A 27,375-nucleotide genomic window follows, 5' to 3' on the forward strand; every position below is an offset into this window, starting at 1 on the left:
TACAATTGGGTCACATATAGAATTATAACTTTTGCCAGGGGCCAAGTTTTAAAGTTAATACACTACAATGCAAGTATTTTATTTTTATTTTTTTTTGTTGATAAATTCTTTTTTTGTTGTTGATAAATTCAATGCAAGTATCAGTGGGCCCAAAACAACCAATAAGCTAAGAGGCATGATTGGATGTTTTTCTGAAAAAAGCTAACTTTTTGTTTAATTTGAAGTAGATCCACTTTAACCAAATGCCACAAATGGAGTTGTCTTGGTTCTAGTGTGGTTTGACTTGGAAAATTTTAAATTGTTCCAATTGACAATATGGAAGCAGCGTGTCATTTGGAGGTCTGAAGGGCTGTTCTTATATTAAGTATTCCACATGCTATTTGTAATATTTGGTTTATTTTCAAGGAATAGTTCTATGGTTTATAGCATATAATCTCTGTTACTTAATTATTGACAAAAATGTTAGGACAACTAACAAGCATACCAACTAGACAAAATATTTGGTGAATCCCATACCAAGTGGTGGGACCTATGTACAAGCGCTCTGTTGGTATTTTTTTTTTTAAGTGTTTCTAGCATTTTTGTATTATTGATAGTTCAGATGTTTCTTATACTCCAATGTACTGAACTCAGACTAATCATGGTTACTTGGGTTGAGGTTGGCAACATGGTTCCTCTTGCGTATGGTTGTTCTTAGAGTACACACACATACATACATATATAATTTTTTCAATTTTAGAATAACTATGTCCTTTCTCATGGTCTCAATTCTCATTTTTTTTTTGTGTGTTTTTCTTCTGTCTTTGTGGCACCTATAACTTAGTTTCTGTTATTCCTTCTTGACAATATTTTATGCCTTCGTTGCTACTCTTAAACCATCCTGTGCTCCTTCACCTCATATTGTCTATGCTTCATGTTACTTGTAGCTCTAATGTAGCACCTCATATTGTCTATGCTTCGTGCTACTTGTAGCTTTAGAGAAATGTAGTCATTTCTTATTGTTGTGCCCCCCTCCTGTCTGTGTCTGTGTCTATATCCTCATTTTTACATTTGCTTTTTATTGTCATCCAACATTTTGTATGGTATAGCATATGCCATGCAGCAGTCTTATGGAGATTTTCCATAAATTCCTATCCAATTACATGACTGCTTCAGAAGCACTTCTCCTTATCATCCACTTGTTATAGCTTTAGGACCATAATGAGTTGGAGTTGGCACAGAGCCTGCTTGTTCAGCCTGGAACTGGGGTTAAGCGTTAAATAATTTAGGGTTGAGGCAAGATACGTGTGCTTGGCTTAATTAGATTTGGTTCAAATTAGAAAGTTATAATTGGTTCAATAAGGTGTGTTGGTGATGTACAAGAAAGCACTTAATTAATCTGAACATTATGGATTAGTTCTCTCTCTCTCTCTCTCTCTCTCCCTCCTTCCACCAGACAAAGTGAATCAAAAGCATAGCAAGCAAACCAAATTGTATGTGTGTTTTCGACAGCCTCCAAAATATCCGTCCATCATCAAGGTGAACTACCATTATATCACCATCCTATTATCTCCAATTAAACCACCATTAATAACATAATCAACGATAGGTCACTACTCACATTCATGTCTCTATTCTTTGCTACCTGCACTGATAGAGGGCTCTTCCTTCTTTATACTAAATAAGTATGTATGTATCTCTCTACTTGCGTATATTGATAGAGGGCTCTTGCTTAAGTGTTAGAAAAGTGTGTTTTCCGACCTAGTTTTCAAATCGGGAGTCCCCGTGCCTGTTCGTTAAGTTTTCACAACTCAAATTGGTCCCTCCTGAGATGTTCGGGGTGTTCCCCAGGCCTTCTCGTGATTGTTACACGATTCCGGCCCGCCGATACCTGTTTTCAAGCTTCAGTGTGAAAAAAGTACCTTTTCCGACCTAGTTTTCACATCGGAAGTCCCGCGCTAGATCCGCAAGTTACCAAAACTTACATTGGTTTCTCCCGAGGTGTTGGAGGTGTTCCACGGGCCTTTTCGGGACTGTTACAGGATTTTTTTGGCCCTCGATGGCCTATTTTCAAATTTGAGTGTTTAGGAAGTGCATTTTTTGACTTAGTTTCCAAACCGGGAGACCCATGCGAGTTTCGTAAGTTTTCACAACTCACGTTGGTCCTTCCCTAGGCGTTTTGAGGTGTTCCCTGGACCTTCTCTTGGCTGTCACCCGATTTTGGCCCCCCCGATGGACTATTTTCAAGCTTAGGTGCGAGAAAAGTGCCATTTCAGACTTAGTTTCCAAACCGGGAGTCCCGTGCTAGTTCCGTAAGTTTTCACAACTTAAATCAGTCCCCCCGGGGTGTTTGACGTGTTCCCCGGGCCTTCTCATGACTGTTACACGATTTTGGCCCCTGACGGTTTATTTTCGAGCTTAAGTGTGAAAAAAGTGCATTTTTTGATTTAATTCACAGGCCGAGAGTCCCGTGCTAGTTCCGTAAGTCTCCGCAACTTACCTCTTGGACCCTCCCGAGGTGTTTTGGGCATTTCTCGGTCCTTCTCGCGACTGTGACACGTTTTTGGCCTCCCCCCCGGTGTCCTATTTCCAAGCCTAAGCGTGGAAAAACTGTCCCTTTCCAACTTAGTTTTCAAACCGGGAGTCCCCGTGCTAGTTCCTTAAGCTTTCACAACTCGCGTCTGTCACTCCCGAGGTGTTTGAGGTGCTCCCGGCCCTTGTTGCGACTGTTACATGATTTTAGGCACCCGATGGCCTACTTCCAAGCTTAAGTGTTAGAAAAATGTGTTTTCCGACTTAGTTTTCAAATCGGGAGTCCTCGTGCCTGTTCGTTATGTTTTCACGGCTCAAATTGGTCCCTCCTGAGATGTTCGGGGTGTTCCCCGGGCCTTCTCGTGATTGTTACACGATTCCGGCCCGCCGAGGCCTGTTTTCCAGCTTCAGTGTGAAAAAAGTACATTTTCCGACCTAGTTTTCAAACCAGAAGTCCCGCGCTAGTTTCCACAACCTACGTTGTTTTCTCTCGATGTGTTGGAGGTGATCTCTATGGGCCTTCTCGGGACTGTTGTAGGATTTTTTTGGGCCCCGATTGCCTATTTTCAAACTTAAGTGTTTAGGAAGTGCATTTTTTTACTTAGTTTCCAAACCGTGAGTCCCATGCGAGTTCCGTAAGTTTTCACAGCTCACGTTGGTCCCTCCCTAGGTGTTTTGAGGTGTTCCCTGGACCTTCTCTTGGCTGTCACCTGATGGACTATTTTCAAGCTTAGATGCGAGAAAAGTGCCGTTTCGGACTTAGTTTCCAAACCGGGAGTCCCGTGCTAGTTCCGTAAGTTTTCACAACTTGCATCGGTCCCTCCTGGGGTGTTTGACGTGTTCCCTGGGCCTTCTCGTGATTGTTACACGATTTTGGACCCCGACGGCTTATTTTCGAGCTTAAGTGTGAAAAAAGTGCCTTTTTTGATTTAGTTCTCAAGCCGAGTGTCCCGTGCTAGTTCCGTAAGTCTCCGCAACTTACCTCTTGGACCCTCCCGAGGTGTTTGCGGCATTTCTGGGTCCTCCTCGCGACTGTGACACGGTTTTGGCCCCCCCTGCGTCCTACTTTCAAGCTTAAGTGTTCGAAAAGTGTGTTTTCCGTCCTAGTTTTCAAATCGGGAGTCCCCGTGCCTGTTCGTTATGTTTTCACGGCTTAAATTGGTCCCTCCTGAGGTGTTCGGGGTGTTCCCCGGGCCTTCTCGTGATTGTTACACGATTCCGGCCCGCCGAGGCCTGTTTTCAACCTTCAGTGTGAAAAAAGTTCATTTTCTGACCTAGTTTTCAAACCGGAAGTCCCGCGCTCGTTTCCATAACTTACATTGGTTTCTCTCGAGGTGTTGGTGGTGTCCCACGGGCCTTCTCAAGACTGTTACAGGATTTTTTTGGGCCCCGATGGCCTATTTTCAAACTTAAGTGTTTAGGAAGTGCATTTTTTGACTTAGTTTCAAAACCGGGTGTCCCGTGCGAGTTTCGTTAGTTTCCACAACTCACGTTTGTCCCTCCCTAGGTGTTTTGAGGTGTTCCCCGGACCTTCTCTTGGCTGTCACCTGATTTTGGCCCCCCCGATGCACTATTTTCAAGCTTAGGTGCGAGAAATGTGCCGTTTAGGACTTAGTTTCCAAACTGGGAGTCCCGTGCTAGTTCCATAAGTTTTCACAACTTACATCGGTCCCTCCTGGGGTGTTTGACGTGTTCCCTGGGCCTTCTCGTGACTGTTACACGATTTTGGCCCCCGACGGCTTATTTTCGAGCTTAAGTGTGAAAAAAGTGCATTTTTTGATTTAGTTCTCAAGCCGAGAGTCCCGTGCTAGTTCCGTAAGCCTCCGCAACTTACCTCTTGGACCCTCCCGAGGTGTTTTTGGCATTTCTCGGTCCTTCTTGCGACTGTGACATGTTTTTGGCCTCCTCCCCGGCGTCCTGTTTCCAAGCCTAAGCGTGGAAAAAGTGTCTCTTTCCAACTTAGTTTTCAAACCGGGAGTCCCGTGCTAGTTCCGTAAGTCTCCGCAACTTACCTCTTGGACCCTCCCGAGGTGTTTTTGGCATTTCTCGGTCCTTCTTGCGACTGTGACACGTTTTTGGCCTCCTCCCCGGCGTCCTATTTCCAAGCCTAAGCGTGGAAAAAGTGTCTCTTTCCAACTTAGTTTTCAAACCGGGAGCCCCCGTGTTAGTTCCGTAAGCTTTCACAACTTGCGTCTGTCACTCCCGAGGTGTTTGAGGTGTTCCCGGCCCTTGTTGCGACTTACATGATTTTGGCCCCCCGATGGCCTACTTCCAAGCTTCATTGTTAGAAAAGTGTGTTTTCCGACGTAGTTTTCAAATCGGGAGTCCCCGTGCCTGTTCGTCATGTTTTCACTGCTTAAATTGGTCCCTCCTGAGATGTTCAGGGTGTTCCCCGGGCCTTCTCGTGATTGTTACGCGATTCCGGCCCGCCGAGGCCTGTTTTCAAGCCTCAGTGTGAAAAAAGTACATTTTCTGACCTAGTTTTCAAACCGGAAGTCCCGCGCTAGTTTCCATAACTTACATTGGTTTCTCTCGAGGTGTTGGAGGTATTCCACGGGCCTTCTCAGGACGGTTACAGGATTTTTTTGGCCCCCGATGGCCTATTTTCAAACTTAAGTGTTTAGGAAGTGCATTTTTTGACTTAGCTTCCAAACCGGGTGTCCCGTGCGAGTTTCGTTAGTTTCCACAACTCACGTTTGTCCCTCCCTAGGTGTTTTGAGTTGTTCCCCGGACCTTCTCTTGGCTTTCACCCGATTTTGGTCCACCCGATGCACTATTTTCAAGCTTAGGTGCGAGAAATGTGCCGTTTAGGACTTAGTTTCCAAACCGGGAGTCCCGTGCTAGTTCCGTAAGTTTTCACAACTTACATCGGTCCCTCCCGGGGTGTTTGACGTGTTCCCTGGGCCTTCTCGTGACTGTTACACGATTTTGGCCCCCGACGGCTTATTTTCGAGCTTAAGTGTGAAAAAAGTGCATTTTTTGATTTAGTTCTCAAGCCGAGAGTCCCGTGCTAGTTCCGTAAGCCTTCGCAACTTACCTCTTGGACCCTCCCGAGGTGTTTTTGGCATTTCTCGGTCCTTCTTGCGACTGTGACACGTTTTTGGCCTCCTCCCCGGCGTCCTGTTTCCAGGCCTAAGCGTGGAAAAAGTGTCTCTTTCCAACTTAGTTTTCAAACCCGGAGTCCCCGTGCTAGTTCCGTAAGCTTTCACAACTTTCGTCTGTCACTCCCGAGGTGTTTGAGGTTTTCCCGGCCCTTGTTGCGACTGTTACATGATTTTGGCCCCCGATGGCCTACTTCCAAGCTTAATTGTTGGAAACGTGTGTTTTCCGACCTAGTTTTCAAATCGGGAGTCCCCGTGCCTGTTCGTTATGTTTTCACGGCTCAAATTGGTCCGTCCTCAGATGTTCGGGGTGTTCCCCGGGCCTTCTCGTGATTGTTACACGATTCCAGCCCGCCGAGGCCTGTTTTCAAGCTTCGGTGTGAAAAGAGTACCTTTTTCGACCTAGTTTTCAAACCGGAAGCCCCGCGCTAGTTTCCACAACTTACTTTGGTTTCTCTCGAGGTGTGTTGGAGGTGTTCCACGGGCCTTCTCGGGACTGGTACAAGATTTTTTTGGCGCCCGATTGCCTATTTTCAAACTTAAGTGTTTAGGAAGTGCATTTTTTGACTAAGTTTCCAAACCGGGAGTCCCATGCGAGTTTCGTTAGTTTCCACAGCCCACGTTTGTCCCTCCCTAGGTGTTTTGAGGTGTTCCCCGGACCTTCTCTTGGCTGTCACCCGATTTTGGCCCACCCGATGCACTATTTTCAAGCTTAGGTGCGAGAAAAGTGCCGTTTCGGAGTTAGTTTCCAAACCGGGAGTCCCGTGCTAGTTCCGTAAGTTTTCACAACTTACATCGGTCCCTCCCGGGGTGTGTGACGTGTTCCCCGGGCCTTCTCGTGACTGTTACACGATTTTGGCCCCCGACGGCTTATTTTCGAGCTTAAGTGTGAAAAAAGTGCATTTTTTGATTTAGTTCTCAAGCCGAGAGTCCCGTGCTAGTTCCGTAAGTCTCCGCAGCTTACCTCTTGGACCCTCCCGAGGTGTTTTGGGCATTTCTCGGTCCTTCTCGCGACTGTGACACGTTTTTGGCCTCCCCCCGGTGTCCTATTTCCAAGCCTAAGCGTGGAAAAACATTCCCTTTCCAACTTAGTTTTCAAACCGGGAGTCCCCGTGCTAGTTCCGTAAGCTTTCACAACTCGCGTCTGTCACTCCCGAGGTGTTTGAGGTGCTCCCGGCCCTTGTTGCGACTGTTACATGATTTTAGGCCCTCGATGGCCTACTTCCAAGCTTAAGTGTTAGAAAAGTGTGTTTTCCGACCTAGTTTTCAAATCGGGAGTCCTCGTGCCTGTTCGTTATGTTTTCACGGCTCAAGTTGGTCCCTCCTGAGATGTTCCCATTCCCCGGGCCTTCTCGTGATTGTTACACGATTCCGGCCCGCCGAGGCCTGTTTTCAAGCTTCAGTGTGAAAAAAGTACATTTTCCGACCTAGTTTTCAAACCAGAAGTCCCGCGCTAGTTTCCACAACCTACGTTGTTTTCTCTCGATGTGTTGGAGGTGATCTCTACGGGCCTTCTCGGGACTGTTGTAGGATTTTTTTGGGCCCCGATTGCCTATTTTCAAACTTAAGTGTTTAGGAAGTGCATTTTTTGACTTAGTTTCCAAACCGTGAGTCCCATGCGAGTTCCGTAAGTTTTCACAGCTCACGTTGGTCCGGCCCTAGGTGTTTTGAGGTGTTCCCAGGACCTTCTCTTGGCTGTCACCCGATGGACTATTTTCAAGCTTAGGTGCGAGAAAAGTGCCGTTTCGGAGTTAGTTTCCAAACCGGTAGTCCCGTGCTAGTTCCGTAAGTTTTCACAACTTACATCGGTCCCTCCCGGGGTGTTTGACGTGTTCCCTGGGCCTTCTCGTGACTGTTACACGATTTTGGCCCCCGACGGCTTATTTTCGAGCTTAAGTGTGAAAAAAGTGCATTTTTTGATTTAGTTCTCAAGCCGAGAGTCCCGTGCTAGTTCCGTAAGCCTCCGCAACTTACCTCTTGGACCCTCCCGAGGTGTTTTTGGCATTTCTCGGTCCTTCTTGCGACTGTGACACGTTTTTGGCCTCTTCCCCGGCGTCCTATTTCCAAGCCTAAGCGTGGAAAAAGTGTCTCTTTCCAACTTAGTTTTCAAACCGGGAGCCCCCGTGTTAGTTCCGTAAGCTTTCACAACTTGCGTCTGTCACTCCCGAGGTGTTTGAGGTGTTCCCGGCCCTTGTTGCGACTGTTACATGATTTTGGCCCCCCGATGGCCTACTTCCAAGCTTAATTGTTAGAAAAGTGTGTTTTCCGACGTAGTTTTCAAATCGGGAGTCCCCGTGCCTGTTCGTCATGTTTTCACGGCTTAAATTGGTCCCTCCTGAGATGTTCAGGGTGTTCCCCGGGCCTTCTCGTGATTGTTACGCGATTCCGGCCCGCCGAGGCCTGTTTTCAAGCCTCAGTGTGAAAAAAGTACATTTTCTGACCTAGTTTTCAAACCGGAAGCCCCGCGCTAGTTTCCATAACTTACATTGGTTTCTCTCGAGGTGTTGGAGGTATTCCACGGGCCTTCTCAGGACGGTTACAGGATTTTTTTGCCCCCCGATGGCCTATTTTCAAACTTAAGTGTTTAGGAAGTGCATATTTTAACTTAGCTTCCAAACCGGGTGTCCCGTGCGAGTTTCGTTAGTTTCCACAACTCACGTTTGTCCCTCCCTAGGTGTTTTGAGGTGTTCCCCGGACCTTCTCTTGGCTGTCACCCGATTTTGGCCCCCCCGATGCACTATTTTCAAGCTTAGGTGCGAGAAATGTGCCGTTTAGGACTTAGTTTCCAAACCGGGAGTCCCGTGCTAGTTCCGTAAGTTTTCACAACTTACATCGGTCCCTCCCGGGGTGTTTGACGTGTTCCGTGGGCCTTCTCGTGACTGTTACACGATTTTGGCCCCCGACGGCTTATTTTCGAGCTTAAGTGTGAAAAAAGTGCATTTTTTGATTTAGTTCTCAAGCCGAGAGTCCCGTGCTAGTTCCGTAAGCCTCCGCAACTTACCTCTTGGACCCTCCCGAGGTGGTTTTGGCATTTCTCGGTCCTTCTTGCGACTGTGACACGTTTTTGGCCTCCTTCCCGGCGTCCTGTTTCCAAGCCTAAGCGTGGAAAAAGTGTCTCTTTCCAACTTAGTTTTCAAACCGGGAGTCCCCGTGCTAGTTCCGTAAGCTTTCACAACTTGCGTCTGTCACTCCCGAGGTGTTTGAGGTTTTCCCGGCCCTTGTTGCGACTGTTACATGATTTTGGCCCCCGATGGCCTACTTCCAAGCTTAATTGTTGGAAACGTGTGTTTTCCGACCTTGTTTTCAAATCGGGAGTCCCCGTGCCTGTTCGTTATGTTTTCACGGCTCAAATTGGTCCGTCCTCAGATGTTCGGGGTGTTCCCCGGGCCTTCTCGTGATTGTTACACGATTCCAGCCCGCCGAGGCCTGTTTTCAAGCTTCGGTGTGAAAAGAGTACCTTTTCCGACCTAGTTTTCAAACCGGAAGCCCCGCGCTAGTTTCCACAACTTACTTTGGTTTCTCTCGAGGTGTGTTGGAGGTGTTCCACGGGCCTTCTCGGGACTGGTACAAGATTTTTTTGGCGCCCGATTGCCTATTTTCAAACTTAAGTGTTTAGGAAGTGCATTTTTTGACTAAGTTTCCAAACCGGGAGTCCCATGCGGGTTTCGTTAGTTTCCACAGCCCACGTTTGTCCCTCCCTAGGTGTTTTGAGGTGTTCCCCGGACCTTCTCTTGGCTGTCACCCGATTTTGGCCCACCCGATGCACTATTTTCAAGCTTAGGTGCGAGAAAAGTGCCGTTTCGGAGTTAGTTTCCAAACCGGGAGTCCCGTGCTAGTTCCGTAAGTTTTCACAACTTACATCGGTCCCTCCCGGGGTGTGTGACGTGTTCCCCGGGCCTTCTCGTGACTGTTACACGATTTTGGCCCCCGACGGCTTATTTTCGAGCTTAAGTGTGAAAAAAGTGCATTTTTTGATTTAGTTCTCAAGCCGAGAGTCCCGTGCTAGTTCCGTAAGTCTCCGCAGCTTACCTCTTGGACCCTCCCGAGGTGTTTGGGGCATTTCTGGGTCCTCCTCGCGACTGTGACACGGTTTTGGCCCCCCCTGCGTCCTACTTCCAAGCTTAAGTGTTCGGAAAGTGTGTTTTCCGACCTAGTTTTCAAATCGGGAGTCCCCGTGCCTGTTCGTTATGTTTTCACGGCTTAAATTGGTCCCTCCTGAGATGTTCGGGGTGTTCCCCGGGCCTTCTCGTGATTGTTAAACGATTCCGGCCCGCCGAGGCCTGTTTTCAACCTTCAGTGTGAAAAAAGTTCATTTTCTGACCTAGTTTTCAAACCGGAAGTCCCGCGCTCGTTTCCATAACTTACATCGGTTTCTCTCGAGGTGTTGGTGGTGTCCCACGGGCCTTCTCAAGACTGTTACAGGAATTTTTTTGGGCCCCGATGGCCTATTTTCAAACTTAAGTGTTTAGGAAGTGCATTTTTTGACTTAGTTTCCAAACCGGGTGTCCCGTGCAAGTTTCGTTAGTTTCCACAACTCACGTTTGTCCCTCCCTAGGTGTTTTGAGGTGTTCCCCGGACCTTCTCTTGGCTGTCACCCGATTTTGGCCCCCCCGATGCACTATTTTCAAGCTTAGGTGCGAGAAATGTGCCGTTTAGGACTTAGTTTCCAAACCGGGAGTCCCGTGCTAGTTCCGTAAGTTTTCACAACTTACATCGGTCCCTCCCGGGGTGTTTGACGTGTTCCCTGGGCCTTCTCGTGACTGTTACACGATTTTGGCCCCCGACGGCTTATTTTCGAGCTTAAGTGTGAAAAAAGTGCATTTTTTGATTTAGTTCTCAAGCCGAGAGTCCCGTGCTAGTTCCGTAAGCCTCCGCAACTTACCTCTTGGACCCTCCCGAGGTGTTTTTGGCATTTCTCGGTCCTTCTTGTGACTGTGACACGTTTTTGGCCTCCTCCCCGGCGTCCTATTTCCAAGCCTAAGCGTGGAAAAAGTGTCTCTTTCCAACTTAGTTTTCAAACCGGGAGCCCCCGTGTTAGTTCCGTAAGCTTTCACAACTTGCGTCTGTCACTCCCGAGGTGTTTGAGGTGTTCCCGGCCCTTGTTGCGACTGTTACATGATTTTGGCCCCCCGATGGCCTACTTCCAAGCTTAATTGTTAGAAAAGTATGTTTTCCGACGTAGTTTTCAAATCGGGAGTCCCCGTGCCTGTTCGTCATGTTTTCACGGCTTAAATTGGTCCCTCCTGAGATGTTCAGGGTGTTCCCCGGGCCTTCTCGTGATTGTTACGCGATTCCGGCCCGCCGAGGCCTGTTTTCAAGCCTCAGTGTGAAAAAAGTACATTTTCTGACCTAGTTTTCAAACCGGAAGTCCCGCGTTAGTTTCCATAACTTACATTGGTTTCTCTCGAGGTGTTGGAGGTATTCCACGGGCCTTCTCAGGACGGTTACAGGATTTTTTTGGCCCCCGATGGCCTATTTTCAAACTTAAGTGTTTAGGCAGTGCATTTTTTAACTTAGCTTCCAAACCGGGTGTCCCGTGCGAGTTTCGTTAGTTTCCACAACTCACGTTTGTCCCTCCCTAGGTGTTTTAAGGTGTTCCCCGGACCTTCTCTTGGCTGTCACCCGATTTTGGCCCCCCCGATGCACTATTTTCAAGCTTAGGTGCGAGAAATGTGCCGTTTAGGACTTAGTTTCCAAACCGGGAGTCCCGTGCTAGTTCCGTAAGTTTTCACAACTTACATCGGTCCCTCCCGGGGTGTTTATCGTGTTCCCTGGGCCTTCTCGTGACTGTTACACGATTTTGGCCCCCGACGGCTTATTTTCGAGCTTAAGTGTGAAAAAAGTGTATTTTTTGATTTAGTTCTCAAGCCGAGAGTCCCGTGCTAGTTCCGTAAGCCTCCGCAACTTACCTCTTGGACCCTCCCGAGGTGTTTTTGGCATTTCTCGGTCCTTCTTGCGACTGTGACACGTTTTTGGCCTCCTCCCCGGCGTCCTGTTTCCAGGCCTAAGCGTGGAAAAAGTGTCTCTTTCCAACTTAGTTTTCAAACCGGGAGTCCCCGTGCTAGTTCCGTAAGCTTTCACAACTTGCGTCTGTCACTCCCGAGGTGTTTGAGGTTTTCCCGGCCCTTGTTGCGACTGTTACATGATTTTGGCCCCCGATGGCCTACTTCCAAGCTTAATTGTTGGAAACGTGTGTTTTCCGACCTAGTTTTCAAATCGGGAGTCCCCGTGCCTGTTCGTTATGTTTTCACGGCTCAAATTGGTCCCTCCTCAGATGTTCGGGGTGTTCCCCGGGCCTTCTCGTGATTGTTACACGATTCCAGCCCGCCGAGGCCTGTTTTCAAGCTTCGGTGTGAAAAGAGTACCTTTTCCGACCTAGTTTTCAAACCGGAAGCCCCGCGCTAGTTTCCACAACTTACTTTGGTTTCTCTCGAGGTGTGTTGGAGGTGTTCCACGGGCCTTCTCGGGACTGGTACAAGATTTTTTTGGCGCCCGATTGCCTATTTTCAAACTTAAGTGTTTAGGAAGTGCATTTTTTGACTAAGTTTCCAAACCGGGAGTCCCATGCGAGTTTCGTTAGTTTCCACAGCCCACGTTTGTCCCTCCCTAGGTGTTTTGAGGTGTTCCCCGGACCTTCTCTTGGCTGTCACCCGATTTTGGCCCACCCGATGCACTATTTTCAAGCTTAGGTGCGAGAAAAGTGCCGTTTCGGAGTTAGTTTCCAAACCGGGAGTCCCGTGCTAGTTCCGTAAGTTTTCACAACTTACATCGGTCCCTCCCGGGGTGTGTGACGTGTTCCTCGGGCCTTCTCGTGACTGTTACACGATTTTGGCCCCCGACGGCTTATTTTCGAGCTTAAGTGTGAAAAAAGTGCATTTTTTGATTTAGTTCTCAAGCCGAGAGTCCCGTGCTAGTTCCGTAAGTCTCCGCAGCTTACCTCTTGGACCCTCCCGAGGTGTTTTGGGCATTTCTCGGTCCTTCTCGCGACTGTGACACGTTTTTGGCCTCCCCCCCGGTGTCCTATTTCCAAGCCTAAGCGTGGAAAAACAGTCCCTTTCCAACTTAGTTTTCAAACTGGGAGTCCCCGTGCTAGTTCCGTAAGCTTTCACAACTCGCGTCTGTCACTCCCGAGGTGTTTGAGGTCCTCCCGGCCCTTGTTGCGACTGTTACATGATTTTAGGCCCCCGATGGCCTACTTCCAAGCTTAAGTGTTAGAAAAGTGTGTTTTCCGACCTAGTTTTCAAATCGGGAGTCCTCGTGCCTGTTCGTTATGTTTTCACGGCTCAAGTTGGTCCCTCCTGAGATGTTCGGGGTGTTCCCCGGGCCTTCTCGTGATTGTTACACGATTCCGGCCCGCCGAGGCCTGTTTTCAAGCTTCAGTGTGAAAAAAGTACATTTTCCGACCTAGTTTTCAAACCAGAAGTCCCGCGCTAGTTTCCACAACCTACGTTGTTTTCTCTCGATGTGTTGGAGGTGATCTCTACGGGCCTTCTCGGGACTGTTGTAGGATTTTTTGGGGCCCCGATTGCCTATTTTCAAACTTAAGTGTTTAGGAAGTGCATTTTTTGACTTAGTTTCCAAACCGTGAGTCCCATGCAAGTTCCATAAGTTTTCACAGCTCACGTTGGTCCGGCCCTAGGTGTTTTGAGGTGTTCCCCGGACCTTCTCTTGGCTGTCACCCGATGGACTATTTTCAAGCTTAGGTGCGAGAAAAGTGCCGTTTCGGAGTTAGTTTCCAAACCGGGAGTCCCGTGCTAGTTCCGTAAGTTTTCACAACTTACATCGGTCCCTCCCGGGGTGTGTGACGTGTTCCCCGGGCCTTTTCGTGACTGTTACACGATTTTGGCCCCCGACGGTTTATTTTCGAGCTTAAGTGTGAAAAAAGTGCATTTTTTGATTTAGTTCTCAAGCCGAGAGTCCCGTGCTAGTTCCGTAAGTCTCCGCAGCTTACCTCTTGGACCCTCCCGAGGTGTTTGGGGCATTTCTGGGTCCTCCTCGCGACTGTGACACGGTTTTGGCCCCCCCTGCGTCCTACTTCCAAGCTTAAGTGTTCGAAAAGTGTGTTTTCCGACCTAGTTTTCAAATCGGGAGTCCCCGTGCCTGTTCGTTATGTTTTCACGGCTTAAATTGGTCCCTCCTGAGATGTTCGGGGTGTTCCCCGGGCCTTCTCGTGATTGTTAAACGATTCCGGCCCGCCGAGGCCTGTTTTCAACCTTCAGTGTGAAAAAAGTTCATTTTTTGACCTAGTTTTCAAACCGGAAGTCCCGCGCTCGTTTCCATAACTTACATCGGTTTCTCTCGAGGTGTTGGTGGTGTCCCACGGGCCTTGTCAAGACTGTTACAGGAATTTTTTTGGGCCCCGATGGCCTATTTTCAAACTTAAGTGTTTAGGAAGTGCATTTTTTGACTTAGTTTCCAAACCGGGTGTCCCGTGCGAGTTTCGTTAGTTTCCACAACTCACGTTTGTCCCTCCCTAGGTGTTTTGAGGTGTTCCCCGGACCTTCTCTTGGCTGTCACCCGATTTTGGCCCCCCCGATGCACTATTTTCAAGCTTAGGTGCGAGAAATGTGCCGTTTAGGACTTAGTTTCCAAACCGGGAGTCCCGTGCTAGTTCCGTAAGTTTTCACAACTTACATCGGTCCCTCCCGGGGTGTTTGACGTGTTCCCTGGGCCTTCTCGTGACTGTTACACGATTTTGGCCCCCGACGGCTTATTTTCGAGCTTAAGTGTGAAAAAAGTGCATTTTTTGATTTAGTTCTCAAGCCGAGAGTCCCGTGCTAGTTCCGTAAGCCTCCGCAACTTACCTCTTGGACCCTCCCGAGGTGTTTTTGGCATTTCTCGGTCCTTCTTGCGACTGTGACACGTTTTTGGCCTCCTCCCCGGCGTCCTGTTTCCAAGCCTAAGCGTGGAAAAAGTGTCTCTTTCCAACTTAGTTTTCAAACCGGGAGCCCCCGTGTTAGTTCCGTAAGCTTTCACAACTTGCGTCTGTCACTCCCGAGGTGTTTGAGGTGTTCCCGGCCCTTGTTGCGACTGTTACATGATTTTGGCCCCCCGATGGCCTACTTCCAAGCTTAATTGTTAGAAAAGTGTGTTTTCCGACGTAGTTTTCAAATCGGGAGTCCCCGTGCCTGTTCGTCATGGTTTCACGGCTTAAATTGGTCCCTCCTGAGATGTTCAGGGTGTTCCCCGGGCCTTCTCGTGATTGTTACGCGATTCCGGCCCGCCGAGGCCTGTTTTCAAGATTCGGTGTGAAAAGAGTACCTTTTCCGACCTAGTTTTCAAACCGGAAGTCCCGCGCTAGTTTCCATAACTTACATTGGTTTCTCTCGAGGTGTTGGAGGTATTCCACGGGCCTTCTCAGGACGGTTACAGGATTTTTTTGGCCGCCGATGGCTTATTTTCAAACTTAAGTGTTTAGGAAGTGCATTTTTTGACTTAGCTTCCAAACCGGGTGTCCCGTGCGAGTTTCGTTAGTTTCCACAGCCCACGTTTGTCCCTCCCTAGGTGTTTTGAGGTGTTCCCCGGACCTTCTCTTGGCTGTCACCCGATTTTGGCCCACCCGATGCACTATTTTCAAGCTTAGGTGCGAGAAAAGTGCCGTTTCGGAGTTAGTTTCCAAACCGGGAGTCCCGTGCTAGTTCCGTAAGTTTTCACAACTTACATCGGTCTCTCCCGGGGTGTGTGACGTGTTCCCCGGGCCTTCTCGTGACTGTTACACGATTTTGGCCCCCGACGGCTTATTTTCGAGCTTAAGTGTGAAAAAAGTGCATTTTTTGATTTAGTTCTCAAGCCGAGAGTCCCGTGCTAGTTCCGTAAGTCTCCGCAGCTTACCTCTTGGACCCTCCCGAGGTGTTTGGGGCATTTCTGGGTCCTCCTCGCGACTGTCACACGGTTTTGGCCCCCCCTGCGTCCTACTTCCAAGCTTAAGTGTTCGAAAAGTGTGTTTTCCGACCTAGTTTTCAAATCGGGAGTCCCCGTGCCTGTTCGTTATGTTTTCACTGCTTAAATTGGTCCCTCCTGAGATGTTCGGGGTGTTCCCCGGGCCTTCTCGTGATTGTTACACGATTCCGTCCCGCCGAGGCCTGTTTTCAACCTTCAGTGTGAAAAAAGTTCATTTTCTGACCTAGTTTTCAAACCGGAAGTCCCGCGCTCGTTTCCATAACTTACATCGGTTTCTCTCGAGGTGTTGGTGGTGTCCCACGGGCCTTGTCAAGACTGTTACAGGAATTTTTTTGGGCCCCGATGGCCTATTTTCAAACTTAAGTGTTTAGGAAGTGCATTTTTTGACTTAGTTTCCAAACCGGGTGTCCCGTGCGAGTTTCGTTAGTTTCCACAACTCACGTTTGTCCCTCCCTAGGTGTTTTGAGGTGTTCCCCGGACCTTCTCTTGGCTGTCACCCGATTTTGGCCCCCCCGATGCACTATTTTCAAGCTTAGGTGCGAGAAATGTGCCGTTTAGGACTTAGTTTCCAAACCGGGAGTCCCGTGCTAGTTCCGTAAGTTTTCACAACTTACATCGGTCCCTCCCGGGGTGTTTGACGTGTTCCCTGGGCCTTCTCGTGACTGTTACACGATTTTGGCCCCCGACGGCTTATTTTCGAGCTTAAGTGTGAAAAAAGTGCATTTTTTGATTTAGTTCTCAAGCCGAGAGTCCCGTGCTAGTTCCGTAAGCCTCCGCAACTTACCTCTTGGACCCTCCCGAGGTGTTTTTGGCATTTCTCGGTCCTTCTTGCGACTGTGACACGTTTTTGGCCTCCTCCCCGGCGTCCTGTTTCCAAGCCTAAGCGTGGAAAAAGTGTCTCTTTCCAACTTAGTTTTCAAACCGGGAGCCCCCGTGTTAGTTCCGTAAGCTTTCACAACTTGCGTCTGTCACTCCCGAGGTGTTTGAGGTGTTCCCGGCCCTTGTTGCGACTGTTACATGATTTTGGCCCCCCGATGGCCTACTTCCAAGCTTAATTGTTAGAAAAGTGTGTTTTCCGACGTAGTTTTCAAATCGGGAGTCCCCGTGCCTGTTCGTCATGGTTTCACGGCTTAAATTGGTCCCTCCTAAGATGTTCAGGGTGTTCCCCGGGCCTTCTCGTGATTGTTACGCGATTCCGGCCCGCCGAGGCCTGTTTTCAAGATTCGGTGTGAAAAGAGTACCTTTTCCGACCTAGTTTTCAAACCGGAAGTCCCGCGCTAGTTTCCATAACTTACATTGGTTTCTCTCGAGGTGTTGGAGGTATTCCACGGGCCTTCTCAGGACGGTTACAGGATTTTTTTGGCCGCCGATGGCTTATTTTCAAACTTAAGTGTTTAGGAAGTGCATTTTTTGACTTAGCTTCCAAACCGGGTGTCCCGTGCGAGTTTCGTTAGTTTCCACAGCCCACGTTTGTCCCTCCCTAGGTGTTTTGAGGTGTTCCCCGGACCTTCTCTTGGCTGTCACCCGATTTTGGCCCACCCGATGCACTATTTTCAAGCTTAGGTGCGAGAAAAGTGCCGTTTCGGAGTTAGTTTCCAAACCGGGAGTCCCGTGCTAGTTCCGTAAGTTTTCACAACTTACATCGGTCTCTCCCGGGGTGTGTGACGTGTTCCCCGGGCCTTCTCGTGACTGTTACACGATTTTGGCCCCCGACGGCTTATTTTCGAGCTTAAGTGTGAAAAAAGTGCATTTTTTGATTTAGTTCTCAAGCCGAGAGTCCCGTGCTAGTTCCGTAAGTCTCCGCAGCTTACCTCTTGGACCCTCCCGAGGTGTTTGGGGCATTTCTGGGTCCTCCTCGCGACTGTCACACGGTTTTGGCCCCCCCTGCGTCCTACTTCCAAGCTTAAGTGTTCGAAAAGTGTGTTTTCCGACCTAGTTTTCAAATCGGGAGTCCCCGTGCCTGTTCGTTATGTTTTCACTGCTTAAATTGGTCCCTCCTGAGATGTTCGGGGTGTTCCCCGGGCCTTCTCGTGATTGTTACACGATTCCGTCCCGCCGAGGCCTGTTTTCAACCTTCAGTGTGAAAAAAGTTCATTTTCTGACCTAGTTTTCAAACCGGAAGTCCCGCGCTCGTTTCCATAACTTACATCGGTTTCTCTCGAGGTGTTGGTGGTGTCCCACGGGCCTTGTCAAGACTGTTACAGGAATTTTTTTGGGCCCCGATGGCCTATTTTCAAACTTAAGTGTTTAGGAAGTGCATTTTTTGACTTAGTTTCCAAACCGGGTGTCCCGTGCGAGTTTCGTTAGTTTCCACAACTCACGTTTGTCCCTCCCTAGGTGTTTTGAGGTGTTCCCCGGACCTTCTCTTGGCTGTCACCCGATTTTGGCCCCCCCGATGCACTATTTTCAAGCTTAGGTGCGAGAAATGTGCCGTTTAGGACTTAGTTTCCAAACCGGGAGTCCCGTGCTAGTTCCGTAAGTTTTCACAACTTACATCGGTCCCTCCCGGGGTGTTTGACGTGTTCCCTGGGCCTTCTCGTGACTGTTACACGATTTTGGCCCCCGACGGCTTATTTTCGAGCTTAAGTGTGAAAAAAGTGCATTTTTTGATTTAGTTCTCAAGCCGAGAGTCCCGTGCTAGTTCCGTAAGCCTCCGCAACTTACCTCTTGGACCCTCCCGAGGTGTTTTTGGCATTTCTCGGTCCTTCTTGCGACTGTGACACGTTTTTGGCCTCCTCCCCGGCGTCCTGTTTCCAAGCCTAAGCGTGGAAAAAGTGTCTCTTTCCAACTTAGTTTTCAAACCGGGAGCCCCCGTGTTAGTTCCGTAAGCTTTCACAACTTGCGTCTGTCACTCCCGAGGTGTTTGAGGTGTTCCCGGCCCTTGTTGCGACTGTTACATGATTTTGGCCCCCCGATGGCCTACTTCCAAGCTTAATTGTTAGAAAAGTGTGTTTTCCGACGTAGTTTTCAAATCGGGAGTCCCCGTGCCTGTTCGTCATGTTTTCACGGCTTAAATTGGTCCCTCCTGAGATGTTCAGGGTGTTCCCCGGGCATTCTCGTGATTGTTACGCGATTCCGGCCCGCCGAGGCCTGTTTTCAAGATTCGGTGTGAAAAGAGTACCTTTTCCGACCTAGTTTTCAAACCGGAAGTCCCGCGCTAGTTTCCATAACTTACATTGGTTTCTCTCGAGGTGTTGGAGGTATTCCACGGGCCTTCTCAGGACGGTTACAGGATTTTTTTGGCCGCCGATGGCTTATTTTCAAACTTAAGTGTTTAGGAAGTGCATTTTTTGACTTAGCTTCCAAACCGGGTGTCCCGTGCGAGTTTCGTTAGTTTCCACAGCCCACGTTTGTCCCTCCCTAGGTGTTTTGAGGTGTTCCCCGGACCTTCTCTTGGCTGTCACCCGATTTTGGCCCACCCGATGCACTATTTTCAAGCTTAGGTGCGAGAAAAGTGCCGTTTCGGAGTTAGTTTCCAAACCGGGAGTCCCGTGCTAGTTCCGTAAGTTTTCACAACTTACATCGGTCCCTCCCGGGGTGTGTGACGTGTTCCCCGGGCCTTCTCGTGACTGTTACACGATTTTGGCCCCCGACGGCTTATTTTCGAGCTTAAGTGTGAAAAAAGTGCATTTTTTGATTTAGTTCTCAAGCCGAGAGTCCCGTGCTAGTTCCGTAAGTCTCCGCAGCTTACCTCTTGGACCCTCCCGAGGTGTTTGGGGCATTTCTGGGTCCTCCTCGCGACTGTGACACGGTTTTGGCCCCCCCTGCGTCCTACTTCCAAGCTTAAGTGTTCGAAAAGTGTGTTTTCCGACCTAGTTTTCAAATCGGGAGTCCCCGTGCCTGTTCGTTATGTTTTCACTGCTTAAATTGGTCCCTCCTGAGATGTTCGGGGTGTTCCCCGGGCCTTCTCGTGATTGTTACACGATTCCGTCCCGCCGAGGCCTGTTTTCAACCTTCAGTGTGAAAAAAGTTCATTTTCTGACCTAGTTTTCAAACCGGAAGTCCCGCGCTCGTTTCCATAACTTACATCGGTTTCTCTCGAGGTGTTGGTGGTGTCCCACGGGCCTTGTCAAGACTGTTACAGGAATTTTTTTGGGCCCCGATGGCCTATTTTCAAACTTAAGTGTTTAGGAAGTGCATTTTTTGACTTAGTTTCCAAACCGGGTGTCCCGTGCGAGTTTCGTTAGTTTCCACAACTCACGTTTGTCCCTCCCTAGGTGTTTTGAGGTGTTCCCCGGACCTTCTCTTGGCTGTCACCCGATTTTGGCCCCCCCGATGCACTATTTTCAAGCTTAGGTGCGAGAAATGTGCCGTTTAGGACTTAGTTTCCAAACCGGGAGTCCCGTGCTAGTTCCGTAAGTTTTCACAACTTACATCGGTCCCTCCCGGGGTGTTTGACGTGTTCCCTGGGCCTTCTCGTGACTGTTACACGATTTTGGCCCCCGACGGCTTATTTTCGAGCTTAAGTGTGAAAAAAGTGCATTTTTTGATTTAGTTCTCAAGCCGAGAGTCCCGTGCTAGTTCCGTAAGCCTCCGCAACTTACCTCTTGGACCCTCCCGAGGTGTTTTTGGCATTTCTCGGTCCTTCTTGCGACTGTGACACGTTTTTGGCCTCCTCCCCGGCGTCCTATTTCCAAGCCTAAGCGTGGAAAAAGTGTCTCTTTCCAACTTAGTTTTCAAACCGGGAGCCCCCGTGTTAGTTCCGTAAGCTTTCACAACTTGCGTCTGTCACTCCCGAGGTGTTTGAGGTGTTCCCGGCCCTTGTTGCGACTGTTACATGATTTTGGCCACCCGATGGCCTACTTCCAAGCTTAATTGTTAGAAAAGTGTGTTTTCCGACGTAGTTTTCAAATCGGGAGTCCCCGTGCCTGTTCGTCATGTTTTCACGGCTTAAATTGGTCCCTCCTGAGATGTTCAGGGTGTTCCCCGGGCATTCTCGTGATTGTTACGCGATTCCGGCCCGCCGAGGCCTGTTTTCAAGATTCGGTGTGAAAAGAGTACCTTTTCCGACCTAGTTTTCAAACCGGAAATCCCGCGCTAGTTTCCATAACTTACATTGGTTTCTCTCGAGGTGTTGGAGGTATTCCACGGGCCTTCTCAGGACGGTTACAGGATTTTTTTGGCCGCCGATGGCTTATTTTCAAACTTAAGTGTTTAGGAAGTGCATTTTTTGACTTAGCTTCCAAACCGGGTGTCCCGTGCGAGTTTCGTTAGTTTCCACAGCCCACGTTTGTCCCTCCCTAGGTGTTTTGAGGTGTTCCCCGGACCTTCTCTTGGCTGTCACCCGATTTTGGCCCACCCGATGCACTATTTTCAAGCTTAGGTGCGAGAAAAGTGCCGTTTCGGAGTTAGTTTCCAAACCGGGAGTCCCGTGCTAGTTCCGTAAGTTTTCACAACTTACATCGGTCCCTCCCGGGGTGTGTGACGTGTTCCCCGGGCCTTCTCGTGACTGTTACACGATTTTGGCCCCCGACGGCTTATTTTCGAGCTTAAGTGTGAAAAAAGTGCATTTTTTGATTTAGTTCTCAAGCCGAGAGTCCCGTGCTAGTTCCGTAAGTCTCCGCAGCTTACCTCTTGGACCCTCCCGAGGTGTTTGGGGCATTTCTGGGTCCTCCTCGCGACTGTGACACGGTTTTGGCCCCCCCTGCGTCCTACTTCCAAGCTTAAGTGTTCGAAAAGTGTGTTTTCCGACCTAGTTTTCAAATCGGGAGTCCCCGTGCCTGTTCGTTATGTTTTCACTGCTTAAATTGGTCCCTCCTGAGATGTTCGGGGTGTTCCCCGGGCCTTCTCGTGATTGTTACACGATTCCGTCCCGCCGAGGCCTGTTTTCAACCTTCAGTGTGAAAAAAGTTCATTTTCTGACCTAGTTTTCAAACCGGAAGTCCCGCGCTCGTTTCCATAACTTACATCGGTTTCTCTCGAGGTGTTGGTGGTGTCCCACGGGCCTTGTCAAGACTGTTACAGGAATTTTTTTGGGCCCCGATGGCCTATTTTCAAACTTAAGTGTTTAGGAAGTGCATTTTTTGACTTAGTTTCCAAACCGGGTGTCCCGTGCGAGTTTCGTTAGTTTCCACAACTCACGTTTGTCCCTCCCTAGGTGTTTTGAGGTGTTCCCCGGACCTTCTCTTGGCTGTCACCCGATTTTGGCCCCCCCGATGCACTATTTTCAAGCTTAGGTGCGAGAAATGTGCCGTTTAGGACTTAGTTTCCAAACCGGGAGTCCCGTGCTAGTTCCGTAAGTTTTCACAACTTACATCGGTCCCTCCCGGGGTGTTTGACGTGTTCCCTGGGCCTTCTCGTGACTGTTACACGATTTTGGCCCCCGACGGCTTATTTTCGAGCTTAAGTGTGAAAAAAGTGCATTTTTTGATTTAGTTCTCAAGCCGAGAGTCCCGTGCTAGTTCCGTAAGCCTCCGCAACTTACCTCTTGGACCCTCCCGAGGTGTTTTTGGCATTTCTCGGTCCTTCTTGCGACTGTGACACGTTTTTGGCCTCCTCCCCGGCGTCCTATTTCCAAGCCTAAGCGTGGAAAAAGTGTCTCTTTCCAACTTAGTTTTCAAACCGGGAGCCCCCGTGTTAGTTCCGTAAGCTTTCACAACTTGCGTCTGTCACTCCCGAGGTGTTTGAGGTGTTCCCGGCCCTTGTTACGACTGTTACATGATTTTAGCCCCCCGATGGCCTACTTCCAAGCTTAATTGTTAGAAAAGTGTGTTTTCCGACGTAGTTTTCAAATCGGGAGTCCCCGTGCTTGTTCGTCATGTTTTCACGGCTTAAATTGGTCCCTCCTGAGATGTTCAGGGTGTTCCCCGGGCCTTCTCGTGATTGTTACGCGATTCCGGCCCGCCGAGGCCTGTTTTCAAGCCTGAGTGTGAAAAAAGTACATTTTCTGACCTAGTTTTCAAACTGGAAGTCCCGCGCTAGTTTCCATAACTTACATTGGTTTCTCTCGAGGTGTTGGAGGTATTCCACGGGCCTTCTCAGGACGGTTACAGGATTTTTTTGGCCCCCGATGGCCTATTTTCAAACTTAAGTGTTTAGGAAGTGCATTTTTTGACTTAGCTTCCAAACCGGGTGTCCCGTGCGAGTTTCGTTAGTTTCCACAACTCACGTTTGTCCCTCCCTAGGTGTTTTGAGGTGTTCCCCGGCCCTTCTCTTGGCTGTCACCCGATTTTGGCCCCCCCGATGCACTATTTTCAAGCTTAGGTGCGAGAAATGTGCCGTTTAGGACTTAGTTTCCAAACCGGGAGTCCCGTGCTAGTTCCGTAAGTTTTCACAACTTACATCGGTCCCTCCCGGGGTGTTTATCGTGTTCCCTGGGCCTTCTCGTGACTGTTACACGATTTTGGCCCCCGACGGCTTATTTTCGAGCTTAAGTGTGAAAAAAGTGCATTTTTTGATTTAGTTCTCAAGCCGAGAGTCCCGTGCTAGTTCCGTAAGCCTCCGCAACTTACCTCTTGGACCCTCCCGAGGTGTTTTTGGCATTTCTCGGTCCTTCTTGCGACTGTGACACGTTTTTGGCCTCCTCCCCGGCGTCCTGTTTCCAGGCCTAAGCGTGGAAAAAGTGTCTCTTTCTAACTTAGTTTTCAAACCGGGAGTCCCCGTGCTAGTTCCGTAAGCTTTCACAACTTGCGTCAGTCACTCCCGAGGTGTTTGAGGTTTTCCCGGCCCTTGTTGCGACTGTTACATGATTTTGGCCCCCGATGGCCTACTTCCAAGCTTAATTGTTGGAAACGTGTGTTTTCCGACCTAGTTTTCAAATCGGGAGTCCCCGTGCCTGTTCGTTATGTTTTCACGGCTCAAATTGGTCCCTCCTCAGATGTTCGGGGTGTTCCCCGGGCCTTCTCGTGATTGTTACACGATTCCAGCCCGCCGAGGCCTGTTTTCAAGATTCGGTGTGAAAAGAGTACTTTTTCCGACCTAGTTTTCAAACCGGAAGCCCCGCGCTAGTTTCCACAACTTACTTTGGTTTCTCTCGAGGTGTGTTGGAGGTGTTCCACGGGCCTTCTCGGGACTGGTACAAGATTTTTTTGGCGCCCGATTGCCTATTTTCAAACTTAAGTGTTTAGGAAGTGCATTTTTTGACTAAGTTTCCAAACCGGGAGTCCCATGCGAGTTTCGTTAGTTTCCACAGCCCACGTTTGTCCCTCCCTAGGTGTTTTGAGGTGTTCCCCGGACCTTCTCTTGGCTGTCACCCGATTTTGGCCCACCCGATGCACTATTTTCAAGCTTAGGTGCGAGAAAAGTGCCGTTTCGGAGTTAGTTTCCAAACCGGGAGTCCCGTGCTAGTTCCGTAAGTTTTCACAACTTACATCGGTCCCTCCCGGGGTGTGTGACGTGTTCCCCGGGCCTTCTCGTGACTGTTACATGATTTTGGCCCCCGACGGCTTATTTTCGAGCTTAAGTGTGAAATAAGTGCATTTTTTGATTTAGTTCTCAAGCCGAGAGTCCCGTGCTAGTTCCGTAAGTCTCCGCAGCTTACCTCTTGGACCCTCCCGAGGTGTTTGGGGCATTTCTGGGTCCTCCTCGCGACTGTGACACGGTTTTGGCCCCCCCCCCCGGTGTCCTATTTCCAAGCCTAAGCGTGGAAAAACAGTCCCTTTCCAACTTAGTTTTCAAACCGGGAGTCCCCGTGCTAGTTCCGTAAGCTTTCACAACTCGCGTCTGTCACTCCCGAGGTGTTTGAGGTGCTCCCGGCCCTTGTTGCGACTGTTACATGATTTTAGGCCCCCGATGGCCTACTTCCAAGCTTAAGTGTTAGAAAAGTGTGTTTTCCGACCTAGTTTTCAAATCGGGAGTCCTCGTGCCTGTTCGTTATGTTTTCACGGCTCAAGTTGGTCCCTCCTGAGATGTTCGGGGTGTTCCCCGGGCCTTCTCGTGATTGTTACACGATTCCGGCCCGCCGAGGCCTGTTTTCAAACTTCAGTGTGAAAAAAGTACATTTTCCGACCTAGTTTTCAAACCAGAAGTCCCGCGCTAGTTTCCACAACCTACGTTGTTTTCTCTCGATGTGTTGGAGGTGATCTCTACGGGCCTTCTCGGGACTGTTGTAGGATTTTTTTGGGCCCCGATTGCCTATTTTCAAACTTAAGTGTTTAGGAAGTGCATTTTTTGACTTAGTTTCCAAACCGTGAGTCCCATGCAAGTTCCGTAAGTTTTCACAGCTCACGTTGGTCCGGCCCTAGGTGTTTTGAGGTGTTCCCCGGACCTTCTCTTGGCTGTCACCCGATGGACTATTTTCAAGCTTAGGTGCGAGAAAAGTGCCGTTTCGGAGTTAGTTTCCAAACCGGGAGTCCCGTGCTAGTTCCGTAAGTTTTCACAACTTACATCGGTCCCTCCCGGGGTGTGTGACGTGTTCCCCGGGCCTTCTCGTGACTGTTACACGATTTTGGCCCCCGACGGCTTATTTTCGAGCTTAAGTGTGAAAAAAGTGCATTTTTTGATTTAGTTCTCAAGCCGAGAGTCCCGTGCTAGTTCCGTAAGTCTCCGCAGCTTACCTCTTGGACCCTCCCGAGGTGTTTGGGGCATTTCTGGGTCCTCCTCGCGACTGTGACACGGTTTTGGCCCCCCCTGCGTCCTACTTCCAAGCTTAAGTGTTCGAAAAGTGTGTTTTCCGACCTAGTTTTCAAATCGGGTTTCCCCGTGCCTGTTCGTTATGTTTTCACGGCTTAAATTGGTCCCTCCTGAGATGTTCGGGGTGTTCCCCTGGCCTTCTCGTGATTGTTACACGATTCCGGCCCGCCGAGGCCTGTTTTCAACCTTCAGTGTGAAAAAAGTTCAGTTTTTGACCTAGTTTTCAAACCGGAAGTCCCGCGCTCGTTTCCATAACTTACATCGGTTTCTCTGGAGGTGTTGGTGGTGTCCCACGGGCCTTGTCAAGACTGTTACAGGAATTTTTTTGGGCCCCGATGGCCTATTTTCAAACTAAAGTGTTTAGGAAGTGCATTTTTTGACTTAGTTTCCAAACCGGGTGTCCCGTGCGAGTTTCGTTAGTTTCCACAACTCACGTTTGTCCCTCCCTAGGTGTTTTGAGGTGTTCCCCGGACCTTCTCTTGGCTGTCACCCGATTTTGGCCCCCCCGATGCACTATTTTCAAGCTTAGGTGCGAGAAATGTGCCGTTTAGGACTTAGTTTCCAAACCGGGAGTCCCGTGCTAGTTCCGTAAGTTTTCACAACTTACATCGGTCCCTCCCGGGGTGTTTGACGTGTTCCCTGGGCCTTCTCGTGACTGTTACACGATTTTGGCCCCCGGCGGCTTATTTTCGAGCTTAAGTGTGAAAAAAGTGCATTTTTTGATTTAGTTCTCAAGCCGAGAGTCCCGTGCTAGTTCCGTAAGCCTCCGCAACTTACCTCTTGGACCCTCCCGAGGTGTTTTTGGCATTTCTCGGTCCTTCTTGCGACTGTGACACGTTTTTGCCCTCCTCCCCGGCGTCCTATTTCCAAGCCTAAGCGTGGAAAAAGTGTCTCTTTCCAACTTAGTTTTCAAACCGGGAGCCCCCTTGTTAGTTCCGTAAGCTTTCACAACTTGCGTCTGTCACTCCCGAGGTGTTTGAGGTGTTCCCGGCCCTTGTTGCGACTGTTACATGATTTTGGCCCCCCGATGGCCTACTTCCAAGCTTAATTGTTAGAAAAGTGTGTTTTCCGACGTAGTTTTCAAATCGGGAGTCCCCGTGCCTGTTCGTCATGTTTTCACGGCTTAAATTGGTCCCTCCTGAGATGTTCAGGGTGTTCCCCGGGCCTTCTCGTGATTGTTACGCGATTCCGGCCCGCCGAGGCCTGTTTTCAAGCCTCAGTGTGAAAAAAGTACATTTTCTGACCTAGTTTTCAAACCGGAAGTCCCGCGCTAGTTTCCATAACTTACATTGGTTTCTCTCGAGGTGTTGGAGGTATTCCACGGGCCTTCTCAGGACGGTTACAGGATTTTTTTGGCCCCCGATGGCTTATTTTCAAACTTAAGTGTTTAGGAAGTGCATTTTTTAACTTAGCTTCCAAACCGGGTGTCCCGTGCGAGTTTCGTTAGTTTCCACAACTCACGTTTGTCCCTCCCTAGGTGTTTTGAGGTGTTCCCCGGACCTTCTCTTGGCTGCCACCCGATTTTGGCGCCCCCGATGCACTATTTTCAAGCTTAGGTGCGAGAAATGTGCCGTTTAGGACTTAGTTTCCAAACCGGGAGTCCCGTGCTAGTTCCGTAAGTTTTCACAACTTACATCGGTCCCTCCTGGGGTGTTTGACGTGTTCCTTGGGCCTTCTCGTGACTGTTACACGATTTTGGCCCCCGGCGGCTTATTTTCGAGCTTAAGTGTGAAAAAAGTGCATTTTTTGATTTAGTTCTCAAGCCGAGAGTCCCGTGCTAGTTCCGTAAGCCTCCGCAACTTACCTCTTGGACCCTCCCGAGGTGTTTTTGGCATTTCTCGGTCCTTCTTGCGACTGTGACACGTTTTTGGCCTCCTCCCCGGCGTCCTGTTTCCAGGCCTAAGCGTGGAAAAAGTGTCTCTTTCCAACTTAGTTTTCAAACCGGGAGTCCCCGTGCTAGTTTCGTAAGCTTTCACAACTTGCGTCTGTCACTCCCGAGGTGTTTGAGGTTTTCCCGGCCCTTGTTGCGACTGTTACATGATTTTGGCCCCCGATGGCCTACTTCCAAGCTTAATTGTTGGAAACGTGTGTTTTCCGACCTAGTTTTCAAATCGGGAGTCCCCGTGCCTGTTCGTTATGTTTTCACGGCTCAAATTGGTCCCTCCTCAGATGTTCGGGGTGTTCCCCGGGCCTTCTCGTGATTGTTACACGATTCCAGCCCGCCGAGGCCTGTTTTCAAGCTTCGGTGTGAAAAGAGTACCTTTTCCGACCTAGTTTTCAAACCGGAAGCCCC

General features: G+C 49.2%; 1 protein-coding gene across 27 annotated transcripts in view; it reads left to right on the plus strand.

The window, feature by feature from the left end:
- Positions 1–27,375, plus strand: part of LOC145788992 (protein kinase and PP2C-like domain-containing protein) — a 72,452-nt gene that overhangs the window by 13,796 nt on the left and 31,281 nt on the right. The window lies entirely within an intron of this gene.

This window comes from Camellia sinensis, chromosome 3, assembly GCF_055761805.1.
Source record: "Camellia sinensis isolate YWXY chromosome 3, ASM5576180v1, whole genome shotgun sequence".
Taxonomy (NCBI): domain Eukaryota; kingdom Viridiplantae; phylum Streptophyta; class Magnoliopsida; order Ericales; family Theaceae; genus Camellia; species Camellia sinensis.